Source organism: Tachypleus tridentatus, chromosome 13 (genome assembly GCF_004210375.1).
Source record: "Tachypleus tridentatus isolate NWPU-2018 chromosome 13, ASM421037v1, whole genome shotgun sequence".
NCBI classification, from domain to species: domain Eukaryota; kingdom Metazoa; phylum Arthropoda; class Merostomata; order Xiphosura; family Limulidae; genus Tachypleus; species Tachypleus tridentatus.
Window position 1 is genome coordinate 59,253,828 of NC_134837.1, and position 17,764 is coordinate 59,271,591.

Sequence of the window (17,764 nt, forward strand, 5' to 3'; positions counted from 1 at the left end):
CTTTTCAGGATCAGGTGAGTATGTGGCTGGGACCTACAGGTCCTATGCCAGAGATTTTGCTGGGGGGGGAACAGGAGTACCCCGAGAAAACCCACTTTCACGGCCTGGGCGCCAAAAAGTCAACCCAGACCGTGCTCGGAAGTAACTGGGAAGAAAAATGGGAATAACTTTCAAAGAAAAGAAAAAGGAAAAATAAAAAAGAAAAGAAAAAGTGGACTGTGACGGTGGTATACATGGAACGTGAGCTGTAGTCTTGAAGATCAGGTAGTATCTTCGTCATGAATTTGTTTTCACACTTGAAGCCCATTGGTGAGTATGTGGCTGGGACCTACAGGTCCTATGCCAGAAAATGGGAATAAAAAAAAAAACGGCAAAAAGAGAAAGAAAAGAAGAAAATGGGAAAAAAAAAAAAAAAAGCAAAAGAAAAGAAAAAAGGAAAAAATAAAAAAGAAAAGAAAAACTGCTGGACTGTGACGGTGGTATACATGGAAACTGTGAGCTGTAGTCTTGAAGATCAGGTAGTATCTTCGTCATGAATTTGTTTTCACACTTGAAGCCCATTGGTGCAAGTGAAAAACGTGGTCTTGGTGGTGTGACAACTTGCTGTTCTTCGGTGAGTTGTTCTTCGCTGGTCTAGGATGCTTTGTTTCTTCTTGTAATTTTGGTTTGAGTTTTCTGCGTGGAGGTAGTTTGTTTTACTGTTTGAACTGACGCGTCGATTGTTATCTTGATAATGGACTGAGTCTGGATGGTTGTTGAATTCTGTGGAACTGGGATTGAAGTCTGGCATTATCTGTCATTTTTCTTTCTTGGACTGCTGGAACTTGGTGTGTTGCTAGCAGAGGGAGTTGACGTCTTCTCGGTCGAGTTATCTGTATCTGTGTTCGTATTTCTTCTTGTTGGATCTGGACTCGGCGGTATTTTTATAGTTTCTCGTTGCAAGTTGTCTGTTGGTTGTTTATGATGTCTGGGTGCTTTGTTTGACCGAGTGTTGAAGGGTCGTTGATGTGGGCGTTCGGCTCTAAAGTGAAATATGTGATAATAACATCCGTCACGTAAAATACAATCAGCACTATTCTTCGACGTTGTCACTATATTCATAAAGTTCGTAGGACGATTAGTGTTTTTGGAAAAAATTCGATTAACAGCATATACATTGGCCTGGATTTGAGGATATATGGCTTGTTTAATTTCTTCTGGTTGAATTAATGGGTCGACGCCCCTGAGGAATACTGAATAAAGACTTACTGGGCTTTTGGTAGGGGAGCAACTTACTTTACATTCGGTGTTCCATGGCTGGCACAGATAAATTTGGTCGGCAGTAGTGGCGGGTTGGATGAGAATTCCGCCTCGGCGTAAGATTCGGGTCTTGGACGGTTCAATGGTTGCCCCTGGCTTGGCTCGGGCGATCAACGTGGTGACTAGAAGTAGCGTGAGGTATAACGGTAGACCGTCGGCGATACTGGCGGCCTGACTGGCGTGGATGAACGTTTCGTCTTAAAAAGCATACTTGCAAAGATATCAGCACGTCTGACTTGCTCAGTGACTAGCGTGGAACCCCTCCTTAAAAGCTTTTTTTTTTTTTAAATATCTTTTATACTAATGTCAGGCCCTCTATCGTCATGTTTATATATACTTATTGGTCAACGCGACTCCAAAGGATAGAGCTTATAAGGAACTAATAGAACTTCCCAAAAACTATATCACAAACTCGACTTACTACTAGTGACGTAACATTACGTAAAGCAGCGTGTTTTGTTGATAATTAAGTTTGTTTCGTTTGTTTGTTTTTATGAATTTCGTGCAAAGTTATTCGAGGGCAATTTACGCTAGCCGTCCCTAATTTAACAGTGTAAGACTAAAGGGAAGGCAGCTAGTCATCACCACCCACCGCCAACTCTTGGGCTACTCTTTTACTAACGAATAGTGGGATTGACCATACCATTATAACGCCCCCACAGCTGAAAGGGTGGGCATGTTTGGTGCGACCGGGATTCGAACCCGCGACACTCGGATTACAAGTCGAACGCTTAACACGCTTTGCCATGCCGGGACCGTTTGTTTCGTATAAACACACATATATTATAATACAAAATTGATAATATAAAATAAGCCTTATTTTGCACCATCAAAATAAAGTCACTAAGACTCAGACTTTAATGTGGGATATAACATTGTTTCCGGTTTTTTTGGAGGTGACTGTGAAAATAGAACCTACATAGCGATAGAGATACATTATCATCACGGATTGTCTATCTGTCTTAATATCAATTCGCAGAGCTTCAGGTGAACAGACAAAAAGAATAAAACGGGTAAGATAAGAAAAATAAAATATGAGGGTAAAATGTGGGTGTTCAAGCCCACAACTTCCATATCTATGTGATCATTCACTGCCTACAGACACTTGTGGGAAGGTGATTGCTCGAAAAAATAAAAAAGACCGTATCAATTATTTCGGGTGTTGAATAAGAAAGCTTTCCCTCTTAAAGTTGGCATTCCAGTAAATATAGATTGCGTCAAGTTCAGGGCTGTGACAACGCAATTTTGGGTCCCCGAATGATTGTGAAAGTTTTGCAAGACAAGAGATATTAGGTCTTATTTGTTTATTCTGGCCTCCTCATTTAAATATCTGATGAGTTGCGGCAAGACATTACCAAATAATTACATCCAATGCAAACACTCACTGAAAAAGAAAGTTTGAAACACAAAGTGTTTGTTTGTTTGTTTGTTTTGGAATTTCGCACAAAGCTACTCGAGGGCTATCCGTGCTAGCCGTCCCTAATTTAGCAGTGTAAGACTAGAGGGAAGGCAGCTAGTCATCATCACCCACCGCCAACTCTTGGGCTACTCTTTTACCAACGAATAGTGGGATTGACCATACCATTATAACGCCCCCACAGCTGAAAGGGTGGGCATGTTTAGCGCGACTCGGGCGCGAACCCGCGACCCTCAGATTACGAAGCGCACGCCTTAACGCGCTAGGCCATGCCAGGCCCAACACGAAGTGCCTAAGCATGGTTCATATTTTTTGTAAGCACTACATTTATAACAGAAAATAATTATTAAAAATTCCTACGTTTACGAAACTAAATACTTTTAACAAACTATACAATATTGTCTTTTGTACCTGCGTACGTAAGAAGAAAATTACGTCTAAAAACAACTTAGGTTAGTTGAAAAATATAAATTGATACAAATTTATAACAATTAAAAATTTCAATCAGTCCTTCCTAAACCATGTGGTACAGCGGTACGTCTTCTTACTTACAATGCTAGAAACTGGGTTTTGATACACATGATAGACAGAGTACAGACAGCCCATTGTGTAGCTGTGTGCTTAATTACAAACAAACAAGCCTTCTAATCTAGGCCCTGTATTTGTTGTTGTTGTTTTGTCAACATAAAACAATGGACAATTTCGTTTATAAATATTGGGATTGAAACATTTGTCTGGGAGCAAATGTTTTAAGTTTAGAATTCTGTAAAAGAATTTTGTTACCCATAGTAAAGGTATTATACATCTTAGAAAAATCATAAGTTGACAGTTAGTTAAAGATGGTCATGTAAATAACCCATGCCATCAAGTAAGCATAATGAATAAATAAGGTAATGAAATAATACGGAACCACAAGGACATGTCTAATTATATGTTGCATTCCAAGCCAGCAGTATCCCTGCAAACTGACAATGCTCGAAATAAATATATGTTTCGATACGCCTGGTTAGCAGAGATTATACATCCCATTGTGAAGTGTTGTCCTTATTTGAAATAAATAAACATCCCAATCTTTTAACGTATTTTAATAAGCCTCTGTATTTTGTTTGGCGTATTTAATACCTGTAATTGCAAAATCTGCAAAAAGTGTAATTTTTTTTTTTTATTCCTTGGAAGTACGCCAAAAGCTACATGATGGATTATCTGTTCTCTACCCATCACAGGTATAGAAACCCAGTTTCTAGCAGCGTGTATCCACATACATTCTGCTGTGCCACGAGGGGGCTTTTGCTATATAAAGCTGTTATAGATATATGTTTTGCAGAACTCTTCATTTTTCAAAAAGTCCAGGTTTTACTGTTGAGGAATTCAGATTAAAGAACAAACAAAATTTGTTGTGTATGTTTCAGGTATTTTTATAGTCTTACTGTCAATGTGTCATGAGACTTCCCAGTGGATTAGCAGTAAGACTGATGACTTATAATTATAAAAATGTCTTTCAGTGGTGCTTAAAAGTAAGCCTTTGGGCATATAATCCTATACCCACAGTGGACACAACCCAAATAGCCCATTGTAACACATGTCACTCTGTGGTTAATAATAAACAAAGAAATAATGATTCATATACAAAACATTTCTACTTTATATAAAGGATCAAGTGCAAAAACCATTTCATGAAAGAAGAATGTTTCTAAATTAGAAACAATGATTCACACACAGAACTTTTCTTCCTTCATTAAATTGTTTTTGCACTTGATCCTTTATAAACAAAAACTTCAATCATTTTTCTTTTTATTTGATACTCATATAAAGTTATTCCAGCTGTTTTAATGACTTCTTCATATTCATCAAAACTGTGCCTAGTATACCTCATACGTTTTTCCAGACTGTAATGTATGTCAGCATAATTTTTATTTAGAGAAACAGTTGGCTTTTGTGTTGCATTAAAACAATTGAGAATATAATTTCAAATAATAGTAAATGGTACAAATTCCGACGAGTTCATTTTGTTTGTTAGTTCTACAATTCCTATTTGAACAACTCTTCTGGTTTTCACGAAAAAAGTCTTTCAAAATATTTATAACGTTGCTTTATCATGTTGAATCCAGTTTTAAGTTCTTTAATTGAATTGTTGACATATCTTTTACCATTAGATTCTCTGAATTTTATTCCAAGGCTTGCTTGCAGAATAGAGGAGTTAGGCGTGCAAATAGCAAGAGGCTTGAGGATCTCATATGTGGGTGTTTGTTTCGTGATGGATGTGACATTTGGTCTACAAAGTATGAAACAGGAAAAAAATGTCATGCAAAATACATAGACACAGTGAAAGACACATCAAATTACAGACGAAACAGCATTCTATTGCAAAATTCAGTGTATCATCACACAACAAAAGAACAAGTGACCATGTACATATGAAAAAAGGAAGGTATAACTGTATAAAGCACCAAATACTTTATTAAATCAAAAGCCCCTTCTGGTACATTTTCTTCCCGATTTAACCTAAACTAACATACAACTGAGTCTTACCCTAAGAGAGAGTCCTTAAGTTAACATGAACCTATAGAGCTAATTGTTAACTCCATCCACCATACAAACGTTGTAATTCTCAAGAATTAAAACTATACAAAATTATGCACTGGCCTTGTTAACATAGAGAAAGGTGAGGACTTTAATAAAGGGTTCCCACAAATTTGAAGTTTATTAAGTAACGCGCAGAAACTTAGTATTAGTAAACCATATGCAAAATTGACAACAAAAAACAAAACAGTGTAAAGCTCTCCTAAAATTATAAGATAAATTCTAAGGGAAATTCTGCTTAAATTCTGGTAGCATATGCTTAAATCTATGTAAAAATATTATATGGATTCTACTGGACTGCTACACTGGATAGGCAGATAACTGTAGTTATAGAGCTCATTTACAAGGAAATTATAAAGTCAAGAAGATCAAAGACACTGGGCTGGTGCATCACATACATTCATGGATTAGCCTGAGAAGAAGGTGAATATGACTATCCCCACTTGGCAGGCATGTGCAGAATTATATACCAAACTAATAACGTATATTGAAAAGAAGAGAAAAGATAATATGGTCAGAAGGATAATGGAACGAACATGTCTAAATGCAGAGGACTTTGGCTGCCCAGCCTACAAGCAAATTATTACTAATAACCCTGTAATATGTGACTACAACGTGCATCAACATAAGCACTGTGAAAATTAGAAGGCGATGGATCTATATGAATGGAGTGTTAACAGTGATGAGACAGTATTTCAGAGTTTCCGGCATGAATATTAGAGAGGACAGTGCGAGAATTAACAATGGGAAATAAAAGAAAGAAGATGTCGCTTGATTATTTCAGATGGCCTACAATTTCATGTAATAAACTAACTTAATATAATATAAAGTTTGGTTTGTTTTGAATTTCACGAAAAGCTACACGAGAGCTATCTACGCTAGCCGTCCCTAATTTAACAGTGTAAAATTAAAGGGAAGGCTGCTAGTCATCACCACCACCGCCAACTCTCGGGCTACTCTTTTACCAACGAATACTGGGATTGATCGTAACATTATAACGCCACAACGGATGAAAGGGCGAGTATGTTTGGTTTGACTGAAATTCGAACCCGTGAACCCTGGATTACAAGTCAAGTGCCTTAGCAACAATGGCCATGCTGGGCCTATAATATAAAGTCTACTAGTGTTAATCTCTTTTTATTATGATTTTTTTCTTTTTTTTTTATAAAGTATTATATAGTTAATGTTCAAAAGTATAATGTTGTAATTATGTTGTGTATAATTTGGTATCAATGAATATATTGACTACCAATTACAATAACAATGAGCAAAGAATAATAATGCACAATTTTTGAAAAGTTTTGCTTCCTGAAAAGTTTTTGCTGATTGTGACAGGTACCTGGTGGGTATGCACAAATATAGTTTTGGTTTTGCTTTATCATATAGGAACTCTGAGAAACAGACAATTAACTGTTTACCGGTAATAACGTATTTAATTGCGTTTATGTTTCTAATACGCCATTAAGTTCAACATAATTAACAGTGTTTTGCTCCTGATTTTCGTTTGTATTCAATGTCCGATGCATTACGTTGCAGTGTCCAACAGTTGTCAGCAAGCATTGACGGATTCCAATTGCCCTGATATCGTTTTTCCATTATAGCAATGTCCTGGTGAAACTGAAGATTTCGATGAAACGGTACGTGATGGGAATATTTGGATGTGATTTTCGTAATCAGCAGCCAAAAATCTATAAGGAACACCCAACAGTGTTCAAGAAGCAAAAACTTTGTTGTGCAGTGAAATGAATAGGTGATTTGTTTTGTTTGTTTGTTTTTAATTTTGCGCAAAGCTACAGGAGGGCTATTCGCGCTAGCCGTCCCTCATTTAGAAGTGTAAAACTAGAGGGAAGGCAGCTAGTCATCACCACCCATCGCCAACTCTTGGGCTACTCTTTTACCAACGAATAATGGGATTGACCGAACATTATAACGCCCCAACGGCTTAAAGGGAAAATAACATCTCTCTCCGGCGGGGAATCGAAGCCTGTTCTCCTTTGTGACAGGCGAGGATGCTTACCAATACCGAGGACTGAATAGATGGTATATACATATATACACATATAAATTATTAAAGAAAGAGTTGTAAATGGTAACGGGAAGGATGAAAACAAAGAACTTTGGTGATGAAATTTTTATCAGATATAGACATTTTCTAAAGGGAAGAAGTGAAGCATCACTGGATATTTTAATGCCTCATACAATTAACGAGGAGACTTGTGATAGGTACAGAAATATGTAAAAAATAATTATTATATAACGATGATGAGTCAGTAGAAACACGTTAAGAAAACTTTTTGTTGTATGTTATTCTGTAATGAGCCGATGCTATCACGGTCAGTAAAAGGTTTATGCAAGCTACAGACAGTGCATTGTCTAAGCAGAACCAGAAAGAATCTCTGACAGCTTGACGACGCTGCAGTATGGGCTAAAGCTATGAATGATTGATAATTACCGAGCTGAAAACTCCCAAAAAAGGAAGTCAGTTGGCACTTTGATAAACAATCGATAACAAGAATATGAGCATAAATACAAGAGAAGAGGCTAACGATTCACCGACTCTGTTTGTGACCAATAGATAATCAGAGTTGTTTTTGTTGCTAGTTGTTGCACATGATCATAATAGAATTGACCAATTAAGTATCGGAACTACTTGCAGGTATTTGTGCATACTGTTTGGTAGATCGTGAGGATACTAAGGAAAGTTCGAATAAAATCTCATGTAACAGCCAAAAGTCAGCACCCCGCAACAAAAGAAGTTGCTTCTAGACTCCACCAAGTTTTCTCCTGGAAAAAAGAAGTTGCTTTTAGACTCCATGCAAGTTCTCTGCACTACCTCAAGATGACTATTGTCGTAATAAGACAATCAACTCTTTCTCGCGTGAACTCTTTGTAAGTATTCTAATGCCATTATTCCTAAACATCAGTTATCATATTAAATACTATATAGAGTCAAACAATTATTTAGCAAAAGTGTTAATGGAAGAAAAAGAGTTTAACCTATTTTAGAAAATGTATATTGAATGTAACCATTAATTGTCTGAGAAACTTAATAAAAGAAGTATTCTTAAAATCTTGGTCTCAGACTTCTTTGCTATGTGCTCCATTCAACCTTCAGCATCCTCACTTAAAATAACTAATTGTGTAACAGGCAGTATTAGTCAAAGTTCCATCAGCTAAGCCAAACCACCACTCTACCTGCTTAACATTACATAAGACTTTAAAAGGCCCTAAGCACTGAAAAGATTATGGTGATACATAAACATTTAATTTAAGATAAAAACAATACTAAACCATAAAATAACTTTTTATCTTTCAAAACGAAACAAAACTTAGATCTATGCTGAAATTAAATTAGCTTGTTGGCAGATTTTCTGATTTCAAAATGGTGGATAATTTCATCGAAACTGAGTCCATGAGCATGTCTGCTTCTATACACAATAGGGAAAGTAAATCAAGTATATTTGTTGACACATTGTTGTTCTCTGAAGATTTCTTTTATTTTTTTCATCTGAGGAAAAAGAGCGTTCAGGGGAGAAGTTAGTAACAAGCAATGTTAAAAATATATATGTAATGCGATATCTACATTTGGAAATACATATCGTGTTCTGTCTTTCACTAGAATGTCATGAAGATCAATCTGAGTGCCCCTCGGTGTGGATTCCTCTACGTGGTGAGGGGACATCCCAGGGTAGGTTCTGTTCTTTCTGGTTACCTCCTCTGGGATCTAAACATCCACCCACATGTTTGCCGTGCGTGGCGACCCGTAAAGGGAAGGAGAAGATCCTGGTGGTTGAGGGGTCCAACCCTAACACACCACTTTGGCCTTCAATTCATGAAGACGGGCGACCTTTGGGTGGTCCCCTTGGGTCAATCGGCTGATCTACTTGGGCTAGAGTCAAGCAAGTAACAGTGTTGGAAGTTCTTAACGGGTGTTGTGAACATTGTGTCTGATGCTGGTGTTTGGGTATAGTGCTCACGAAACCCTGGCGTTCTGCAATGTCCTTGCATGACATTGTAGTGCGTCCCCTCGTAGAGCTATATGGTGGGTGGGGTCAGTGGGTACCGAAATATTCCTTTTTTTCTATGTATCTTCTTACGAAAATTTTAAATAAAATAGTGAAAAGACAGTCTATTGGTAGAAATTTAAATAAAATAGTGAAAAAACAGTCAATAAATAAACGACCACGTCTTGAAGACTCTGAGCAGCAATCTTCACCATCTGTAACACACGTACCTCAATATCTTATATTGCATTCTCTTTCAGAAAAACCTTTGGTGCAAATGTCACCCTTTTTTATTCAGAAGGGACAAGAGGGACTTGCTGGCTCTCCAAAGTCAGTAAAGAAGCTTCGATTTGGAGACATATGAGTTGAAACATCCACATCCCAACACAGTGAACTTCTCTTGAATTAAAAGGCAATTGGGGATGTACCTATTGAGGTTACCCCTCACGCTACCTTGAATTCATCACGAGGAGTTATTGTTGAGAGGGATTTGAAGAACGTCCCCGAGTCAGAGATTCTCGCTGGTTTCTCCACTCAAAGAGTCTCTGCAGTGATGTGCATCTCCACTCGCAAAGATGGAATTACACTGGCGACAAATATGCACGTTTTGACATTTACATCACCACGTGCACCTGCCACCATTAAGGCAGGTTATCTGAATTGTAGGGTACGGCCGTACATTCCAAATCCCTCCGATGTTTCCAATGTCAGAGATTCGGCCACTCACAGAAGTCATGTCGTGGTTCCATGACATGCGCTCGTTGTGGTGGCAAGGCCCACGATCCCTATGAGTGTGACACGGAACCCACATTGTGTCAACTGCAATGGTTCTCACCTTTCCTACTTTTGTTCTTGCTGTAAATGGTTGGAGGAAAAAGAGGTGCAGCGTTTGAAAACGACTCATAACATTAGTTATCCTGAGGCTCGGAGATTGCTGTCCGCCACTTCATCTCGGACATATGCTGCTGCACTTCGTTCCACAACTACAGTGGAAGTGCAGAGAGATCTCTCTGTGTCTCCAAGAGAATCGTTTTCAAAACAAATGAAAAGTCTTCTGACCTTCATGGTTAAAAAGTTTGATGAATTAACTTCCACACCCATCTCTGTTCCTTCCATACATTCCAACGAACACCAAGATCCACATCCTTTGGTTTCAAATACAGGCATTTCTTCAGATACATCTTTTTCTCCCACCCCAAGATGCAAAACAATCATTCGTTCGCGTCCTCAGGGGCTGGAATCCCCTTACAACAAAAAAGACCTGCCCAATCGACCCAGGGCAGGATCCATGGAAGTCGATAGCCCTCCTCCAAATAAAGACAGTAAGGAAAAAAGACGTGGTCGTTAGCAGAAGGGTTCTCCAGCCACTGAATTTGCCTACCCGTTATTAAAAATGGCCACCTTGATATAATGGAACTGTCGAGGTTTACGATCTAATCTGGATGACATCAAAACACTGATTGCTTCCTACCACCCTGTATGTCTTTCCTTACAAGAAACATTTCTGAAACCTGCCGATACAGTCACCTTTCGGTAGTTTCCTCTGTATAGAAATGACAGGCTTTGTGATGGACGAGTACATGGAGGGGTGGCACTGTTGGTTGAACAGCATATGCCCACTCTGTCTTTGTCACTCAACACACCCTTGGAGGTCGTAGCCATCCGTGTTTCTTGGATCATACCATTACTGTTTGTTCTCTCTATCTGTCATGTGGAGAGACATATGATCAGTCAGAACTTGATGCTCTCATTGAACAGTTTCTGTCTCCCTTTTTAATCCTGGGGGATTTTAATGGACATCATCCCCTCTGGGTAAGTGCTGTTATTGATAGGAGGGGTCGCTCTGTAGAGCGTATGCTCTCTGATCACAATCTTTCTCTTTTTAATACTGGTTTTTCCACTTATTTTCACACACCTAGTCAGTCCTTTACCGCTATTGATCTCTCGGTTTGTTCCCCTTCATTATTCTCCCATTTTTCATTTAGTGTTGACAATAAACCACTAGGCAGTGATCATTTTCCTATACTTCTGAGAGAGACTGGCCATGATCGATGCCATATTACTAGCGTACCCCGGTGGAAGCTGGATCAGGCAGACTGGTCCACTTTCACTGCTCTCACAGAACTTGATCCTGTCATTGTCAGTCAGCCATCAATAGACGACTGTGTGGCAGCGGTAACTGACTGTATTATACAAGCAGCTGCTCAGTGTATTCCTAAAACATCGACACGTTAACCACGATATCCTCGTCCGTGGTGGAATCCTGCTTGCCACCTGCCACGAAAGGCTCAAAAATGGGCTTGGGATACTTTCCATAGATATCCCACACTTTTGAACCGCATCACTTTCCAACGGACCCGAGCACATGCTAGGTGGGTAAAAGCTAGAAGGAATCATGGAATAAGTTCACAACTACCATATCTTCTACCATCAATTCCAAGGTCATATGGGACAGAGTTCGAAAGGTCAGTGGGCACTACAATTCTGTCCTCATCTTGATCTTACTCTCTGATGGCCAAGAGGTAGCTGATATCCGGAGCATCGCCAATACTCTAGGTGAAAGCTTTTGCCTGGTACATAACACTTCTGCTTGTTCCTCCATCTTCTTGGCCATCAAGACTCGGGCAGAGTGTTTACCTTTTTCCTTTCATTGTTTCTTTGATTATAATCGTACCTTTACACTGGTAAAACTGGCCTTTCATCGATCTGTCAGTACATCTGTTGGACCTGATGATGTACACTATGACATGCTGCGCTATCTATCTCCTGCTTCTCTTGATATTCTTTTACTTTTTTAACCGGATCTGGCAAAAGAATGTTTTTTCTAATGCCTGGCGCCAGGCTATTATCTTACCTTTCTCTAAGCCTGGGAAAGATCCCAAGTTTCCTTCAAACTAACGTCCAATTGCTTTGACGAGCTGTCTCTGTAAGACCTCAGAGAGGATGGTTAATGCTCGTCTTGTTTGGTTTCTCGAATCAAACAACCTCCTCTCGCTCCTCTCGCCCACCCAGTGTGGGTTCCGATGACAACACTCCACCATGGACCACCTAATTCGACTTGAAACATCAATCAGAGAAGCCTTTCTCAAATGCCAACATCTTGTATCAATATTCATTGACATTGAAAAGGTTCATGACACAACATGGAGGTATGGCATTTTGCGATACCTATATATATATATGGATTACGTGGCCATTTACCTATATTTATTAAAAAAAATTAATGGACAGGAGATTCCAAGTTCGTGTGGGTTCGACACTTTCCCGTTCTTTTTTACAGAAACTTGGGGTCCCTCAGGGCTGTGTTTTGAGTGCCACACCTTTCAGTATAAAGATTAATGCCATCATTGAACACCTTCCTCACACTGTTGCAAACTGGCTCTATGTCGACGAATTTCACATCTCATGTCAGTCGTCGAACATGAAATATATTGAGTGGCAATCGTGTACTGAAGTGGACCACAAGGAACGGTTTTAATTTTTCTCTCTCTAAAACCGTTTGCAGTCACTTCTGCCGCCAATGAGGTATTCACCCTGATCCTGAACTCTGTATCGGTGACGTTTCGCTCTCAGTGGTCCCTGAGACCAAGTTCTTGGGGCTTATCTTTGACCGTAAGCTGACATTTATACCACACTTAAAGCATCTACGAATCAAATGCATCAGAGCATTGAACATCCTCCGTGTCCTCTCTACCTTCAGTTGGGGAACGGATCAATGTTCTATGTTAAAGATGTATCGTGCTCTTATTCGATCGAAACTCGAGTATGGATCAATGGTCTATGGCTCTGCCAGACTCTCGGCCTTAAAGATGCTGGACCCCATTCATCATCAAGGACGTCGACTCTGCACTGGGGCTTTCCACACCTCCCCAGTTCAGAGCTTACACGTAGAACCTCATGAACCTTCTCTGCACCTTCGCCGTTTGCAACTGTCTTTACTATATTCTTCGAAACTTCGTTCCTTACCAAAACATCCTACCTGTGGATGTGTTTTCCTTCCTCAGTGGGCCATACTTTTTCAGGACAGACAATCTGCCATTGCTCCTTTTGGCCTTTGCATCCAGGCGCAATTGGATGAATTGGGTCTGTCCTTGGATAACATTGCAAAATCCACTGGTCAGCCCATCCCACCATGGCTTTATTACAGTCCCCAAATGTGACCTTTCTTTCAGCCATCTGAGAAAGGCAGATACTCCCGAATGGAAGTACCGTCTTTTATTTACTGAACATCTTTCGAACAATCATTCTATACCAATTTATACGGATGGTTCCAAATCAGGTAATTCTGTGGGCTCTGCCATGGTTTGTTGCAGTTCGGTGGTTGCACGCAGAATCCCCTCTACAGCTTCTGTGTTCACTGCTGAACTGTACGCCATATATCTTGCCATGGATCATATTGAAGCTAAGCAGTACTCCAACTGCACTATTTATACTGACTCGCTTAGTTCTCTACTGGCCATGGATTCGCTTCACGTTGGCTCACACCCTGTTCTCGTTGATATTCAAAACCGACTGGCCCATTTCTCATTAACATCTACTTCTATCCAATTTTTCTGGATACCAGGCCACGTTGGTATTTGCGGGAACGAGCTTGCAGACACGACAGCTAAATCTATCTGCTCTGGCATTATCACCACTGTGTCTATTCCATACATGGACTATGGTTTTGTATTCAAGGCTCTGCTTCGTGCCAGTTGGCAGTCAACTTGAAGTGAGCAACGCGACAACAAGCTTTTCTAAATAAAACCCTATATTGAACTTTGGCCATCTAGGTTCGAAAGGAGGAAGTTGTTCTAACTAGACTACGTATTGGTCATCGTTTTCTTTTATCTGGAACTGATGCACCAGTGTGTAGTTTGTGTTACACTCAAATCACTGTAAGCCACATTTTACTTTCTTACTATTTTAATCATGTTCTGTCCCAAGGTTTGTCCGTAACATTAAACAGTGTTATTGGTGATGGTGACACTGTCCACTTTAATAAAGTTTTTATTTTTTTAATGACCATTAATCTTTTTAATGTCATTTAAGTGTTTGATATTAATTCATTAAACCTTTTTAATTTTGGTTCCATTTTAAGAGTCTCAGTCTCTCTAGTTCGATTTGAAATGGGAATATGGCCACGACATTAAATAACTCGACACCAGGACCGGAAAGACCAACTTCAAGTGATTTACGTTGCTGTATGAACTATCCGTTTGAACTACGCGTTAGTTGTCCTGGTGAGTTATTATTACAATTTTGCTGTATGTCTTTTAACACTTTTATTACTTTACTTTCTGATACTGGCCGTAGTGATCCATAACCCGGAATCAGACTGAAAAGGCCAACTTCAGGTGACTGACGGTGGTTCTTCTACTTACCTGTTAGTCTTCCTGGCGGGTTATGATCATTTCCATTTTACTAGAGAAAGTCCTTTACAACTTCTCTTACTCTGCTTTCTCTCTTAACATTGTAGACTAGGTGTCAACATTGGTTTTATACTTTTTCTGTTTTTCAATGCTGTTTTGTTTTACCTTCATTTCTTTTTATGATTTTTACTACACTTACTTTATTTTTACCTTTATACCGGACGTTTTGCGCAGATACCCTGACTGCTTTGAGCCATAAAACACTAAATCAACCAACCAACCTACCAATGTGACTGAATTTCGTTCTTCCTGTTTCATTAAATATACAACAATGGAACTACCGTAGTTCTCCACAGAGATTCATGTTCAGGTAAATATATTATGAGTCAACTAGCTTTTGGGAATTTTGTGAATATTCTTCATCAGGTAAGTCCATATCATTTAGAAAAGAAATTTTACTTGATACGTCTTTGTACACTTCACCTCTCCACTTCATATGAATTTCAAGTGTATCAATTGTAACATAGTAAGTGGATACACGAATTTTTTTCTTGGATTCAATGCTGTTTCTGGTGCACTGCCATCATTTGTTTGTTTCTTCCTGATTCGCTTGTAGGACTGGACTTTTTTGTAGTTTCAGGCAAGATAGCTTTTGATATGTCTTTAAATCTTTCGAAATCATTGCTAAAAGTATGTAAATGGTTTGCTAATGAATGCTAGACGTCTGCACATGCTTTCAAATCCAATTTCTTTTCTTGAAGGGCTTTACTTGTGCTGTGAAAGTGTTGTAAAATTTAATTCCACCTAGCCAAAATGAATACAAACTTTAGTTCTTGCATCTTGTTTGTAATGTTTCCTGCCTCTCATAGAGTTTTTATCTTTTGTGATTGCTCTTCAGCTGTACTTTATAATGCATCCACAATCTCATAGTAGGAGTCAAGAATTACACTTGCTGCCACTGCATGTGCCTCCAGGCGAATATCAGGAAAAGATTTCAACACATAATCATTGCCGAAATGTGTTTCAAGAACTGCCCATCTGTGTATTGAGGCAGAAGAACATGTATAAAGTAACTAGATAACAATCAACAGCAATGTAGCCAACAAGACTGAGAGAGTGTACAGCACAGGGTATTAATATGGCATATTTGTTCTGTTCTAAAATCTTCTGTTGCATTCTTCTATAATTCTCTGAAATGTTGGCAGCGTTGTCATAAGATTGACTACTCAGAGAAATCTATCTTGCACACTTGACACAGATAATGCATTACTCAATTTGTCATTTCTTTACGAGTGTGCCTTTTCAGGTTAAGGAATATTATAAGTTGTTCAACTGATTTTCCATCTGTAGAAGACATATATCTTAGTATAATACTCAATTGATAGATATATTACAGATCAGGTGTAAAGTCAACAGATAAACTAAAGTACCCAGCAGTTCTTATTTCATCTACAAAAGCTTAACAAAGTTTGTCACTTATTAGACCAATGAGTTCATCATATACTGTCTTGGATAAGTGCCAGCGTTTCAATATTTGAGATACGGCCTGCTAAAAATGGGTCAAACTGAGTTACAATCTCCAACAATCTTAAGAAATTTCCATCTTGCAATAATCTAAATGTCTCATTTGATCCCAAGAAAGCAGATCACGTTCAGCTAATGTCTGAATTACAGTTGCAACACGCTGTAAGACATGTTGCCAGTATTCCCCTTTATTTTGTTCTTCTAACTTTTATGTCAATCTAAAGCCCTGTCTTCGATTTAAAAATGTTAGCATGGAATCTCTGTGAATGGTGTTATTTTCATGTTGTTCAATTAACATGGTATTACTCTAATCACTAAATCCATCTACAGCAGAAAAGACGGCTTAGGTGCAAAAAGTTTGCAAGCAAAACAATACATAGACCCTGTTGATGGTGAATAGAGTAGCCATTCTCAAATGTTTTTCTCACCATTTTTGAAAGTCTGACGTGATTTCTCAAATGGCTCAGTGTGGTGTTGACAATCATACGTTCCATGATCTATCCACTAACATGCATCATCGATACCGAAATCAACCCACGTACCCAGAATCATTTCTCTTATTATCTTCAGCATGAGCTGGTTTAGTCTCTGACACATCCACATTTTCTAGAACAATATCTGTTTTACCACCAGGAGTAGAGAGATCAGATGCAGTCTCTGACACATTCACATATTCTGGAATGATGTTTGTGTCACCACTAGAAGAAGGTTCAGTCTCTAAAACACCAACAGATTTTGGAACAGTGTCTGTGATACTGAAATAAGATGTTGCTTTTGATGAATTCGCTTTGAAAAATGATATTAGCTTTGGAAGTTTTTAATAATTTCATTACTTTTTATTTCCTTTCTTCCGCCAGTTCACATTTCTGTGCTTCACTCAGTTTGTTACTTTTCATACTGCCTCTTGTCTCAGTTATTTGGAAAAAAACATCAAATTACACAACATATACCATTTTTAGCATACGTACATCATACATGATATTTACTACTTTCACCAATTCCACGTTCTCATCATACATGAGATGGCCAGGTGGGTTAAGGCGTTTGACTCATAATCTGAGGGTCGCGAGTTCGAATCACGGTCGCACCAAACATGCTCGCCCTTTCAGCCGTGGAGGCGTTATAAGTGATGGTCAGTCCCACTATTCGTTGGTAAAAGAGTAGCCCACGAGTTGGCGGTGGGTGGTGATGACTAGCTGCCTTCTCTTTAGTTTTACACTGCTAAATTAAGGACGGCTAGCGCAGATAGCCCTCGTGTAGCTTTGCGCGAAATTCAAAAACAAACACAAAGATGAGTGTCATAATTCCACTGACAAAAGTGTGCTAAATTACAGAACTGTACACAGTGTGCTTTGAAAACACACATACAAGTTCATCAATACAGACCTGGTTTAGGTGAAAATAAGTAATAAAAAGAAAATAAAAATGGGAGAAGATTGTGTAGTGGAGAGTAAGGAAGTCTAACAAAGTTTTGATTTTTCCTATGATGTCTGCCTCCATACTTTCTTTGAATTATCAAATTCTATAAAAAAAAAAATTATCATTTTATTTTATACCTCTGCTATGCTGGTGCCCTAAGTACGTGCTTA